The following is a 3,372-nucleotide window of genomic DNA, read 5'->3' as shown; positions in this document are numbered from 1 at the left end:
TTCACTCTAATATAGAGGGTGGTGAGAACCTTTGTCCAACTAAAATATTTCCATTAGTTGTAAAAACATAGAAATCTACTATTAAAAGAACAGAACAGTGGTTCTCATTTTAAGGCTGAATAATTAAGAATTTCCTCTAATATACAGGGTGGTGCAAAAACTATCCACCTAAAATATTTCTGCTATTTATAATAATATGGAAATAGATCTACTGTTAAAGCAATGGAACAGTGGCTCTCATTTGAAAGTTGAACAATTTAAAATTCACTCTAATATACAGGGTGGTGCAGAAACCTTGTCCACCTAGAATATTTCCATCATTTGTAAAAATATGTAAATCTAGTGTTAAAGCAATAGAGCAGTGGCTCTCATTCGAAATCAGAATAATTTAAAATTCACCCTGATGTACACAAATCCACCTAGAATATTCATATTACTTGTAACAGTACGAAAAAATGTTACACGCAAATCTTGCACGACACAGATAGAGATACAACGTGACGTAAATACTTTTTACGTGGGCAGAGACGGCAGAGGAGATTTCAAGGTCATCTCTATTTTTTCTAAACGTGACGCTACAATATTTTTTTTATCGCTGTGTGATAGGCGCTGTTGTATCAATTTCGGCGTGATATCGTTAAAGGTCGCGCAAGATCAAGTGTGCAAAATAAATTTTCTGACATTATACGGAAGAGGTTCGAAGTGTGTCGACCATCTGTGCGCCTCGATGCAAAAGTTGCAATCTTTGTATTACCGAATCACGCGCACGTGTGTTATCGCTTGTGAACTTATTCCTGCACACACGCTGCGGCACATATTTTCTCGATAGGCTGCTCTAAAATTCTCACATACTACAATACGTTTAGGTAGAAGAAAAGAAGCAATTCGAAAACCCTGATCGAAGGAAACTGCAAAGAAAATAAGCGCGTGTCCACCGCTCGAAAGCAACACATTATTCCAGCAGCAACGAAATCAATTCTGCGAGCGGCGCGTAACGCGGCTCGTTAGTCGGCCAATCGACTCTCTCCGGGCGTGAATCGAACTGGATCCCACCCCCTGGATACGTCTGAATCGATCGATTTCGATCCCGGCGAGGACGGTAACGCGGTTTTCGGCGGGGTGCCGTCCGGAATGAGGAAGAAGGAGCTGCCCTCGTATTGATCGGTCGCGCCGTAGCCGCCTGTGCCTCGTGAGCGGAAAACTTGTCGGGGGAGAGAGAGAGAGACAGCAAAAGAGAGGGAGAGACGGGGAGAGACAGCAATAGCCAGAGCGAGAAGGGGAGAGCACCGAACGATAGAACGGACAAAGAGAGAAGTCTCCGGCAACCCTAGGCGACTCGAGCGAGCGAGCCAACACACACACACACACACGCCCGTACATCAGGGCGAGCGTGAACGTTTGTACGTACAAGGGGTGGTGGCGAGAAGGTTCTCGCTAGGATGGAAGGGGTTAGGAAACCGGCGACGAATAAATCAATATTCCCCTCCGAGGCGATCGAGGACACGTCCCGGAGGCGACAGATGGCGAGGGTGCACACGGAGGATCGTGCCGTTCTGCGCCGGTTGAGCACCACGGTCGCCGAAGAAAACCTAAGCCTGGAAGGGGAGGGAGATGCGGGTGGGTAGAGCCCAGAGGGAGGTATATACAACGTGGAGGAACGTTCCAAGTGAGAGAGGCGAAGAGAGAGAGAGAGAAGGCACCGCACAGAGAGGAAGAAACGGGAGAGAGAAAAAAGAAACAGAGGGAGAGACAGAGAGAGAGGAGCATCGAAGGGGAGTGGTGGCAGGGAGGGAGATGGAAGATCGTGTCGAGTGCGTGGTAGGGATCGGCGAGAGGGGAAGGAGAGGAAGGGTGGGGAGCAGAGAAGGCGCGCGCAGTGTGCCATTCAAATTCATCCGGAAATTATTACCGACTAACCAAGGACGGCGAGCGGGCCTCGGTGGCGCGCGCGCGCACTCCTCCGTGTACGCGCGCGTACATACGGGCGCAGCGAGCGATTTATAAATATATAGCGGCTGGGATAGTCCTCTGGAAGACACGGCGGCCGACGCTCTGGTGAATTGAACGCGGAATCGACCAATCTGCTATCGTGGTCACCGTGATAACAGTCGCGATAGTCGGTCATCGTCGAGATAGAGAGAAAGAGAGAGAGAGAGTTTTTCCTTCCGCTTCTTCTTCTTCTTCTTCTTCTTCCTCCTTCCTTTCAGCCCAGGCGTTTATTATCGCGCGCCGCTACCTACACACCGATATCATTTAGGCCACGCGCAACGATAGAGAGACGACGCGTCGTCGTCAGGCCACGCACACGCGGCGCGTTTACCGTACCAGTGAGGAATACGACGTATACCGCGCACCGAGAGAAACACGCGCGAAACACTATCGCGATCCACTCGCGCGCGAGCCGGCGTCGTACGCGCGTTCTCTCTCTCTTTCTCTCTCTCACTCTTTCTGCACACACGACGACGACGACGACCACACGTCCTGCCTACGCGATCTCCTCTCTCTCTCTCTCTCACTCTCTTTCAACGACCACGCAACTTTGTTCCACGAGACACACACACACACACACACACAGGGCTATTTAGTTTCCACTTGGTTCTCTTCGCGTCACTTCGATCCGTCTGCCCGTCCGTCCGTCCGTGCTCTTCGTTCGATTCGCGTAGCACTAGCACACAACACGACGTTTACTACGGTACACCATAGAACACACAGACCGTAGAATGGCGAGGCGGTTTTGTTCCATCGGACGTACAGTACACCGAGAAGAGGAGAGAAGAGAAAAAAAAAAGGAAAAAAATGGAGAGACACACGAAGGAGAGGTATCGTCGAGGAGTATCGGTCGCCGTGGTGCGTACACAACGGAAGAAAGAAGGGAATGGGCGAGGAGAGGAGAGAAAGAAGACGCGGAGGAATGGGGGGAGAGTGAGAGAGAGTCCGTGTGGCTGCAAGGGAAAAATTGAAGCGCGCGCGAACCACGAACGCAAGGATTGAACGTTGGAACGGAAAAAGGTGAGAAGTAGGAGGTGGACGACGAAGAAGAAGAAGAAGAAGAAGAAGCAATAGAGGAAGAAGAAGAGGAAGAGGGAGAGGAGGAGGCGACGGCGAAAGAAGAAGAAAAAGGTGGGCAACGTGTAAAGAAGATATTACTCACGGGTTCCTTTTGCCTGAGTGCGTGGTGACGAACCCAGCCTTGTGCCCGTCGATGGAAATTCGTTGTTCGAGGAAACGTTGTGCTGGTTCGGTTGCAGGTTGTTTCCTCGACGGCAGTCGGGTGGCGAGTGGGTGGGCAGGCGGGGTGGCAGGCGGACAGAAGTGGGTGGTGCGGGTGGGTTGGGAGCTAGCGGCGTGTGGGTGGTGGGAGTGGGGTGAGGG

This window comes from Habropoda laboriosa, unplaced genomic scaffold, assembly GCF_001263275.1.
Source record: "Habropoda laboriosa isolate 0110345459 unplaced genomic scaffold, ASM126327v1 scaffold648, whole genome shotgun sequence".
NCBI classification, from domain to species: Eukaryota; Metazoa; Arthropoda; class Insecta; order Hymenoptera; family Apidae; genus Habropoda; species Habropoda laboriosa.
Note: the sequence above shows the minus strand (reverse complement) of the source record.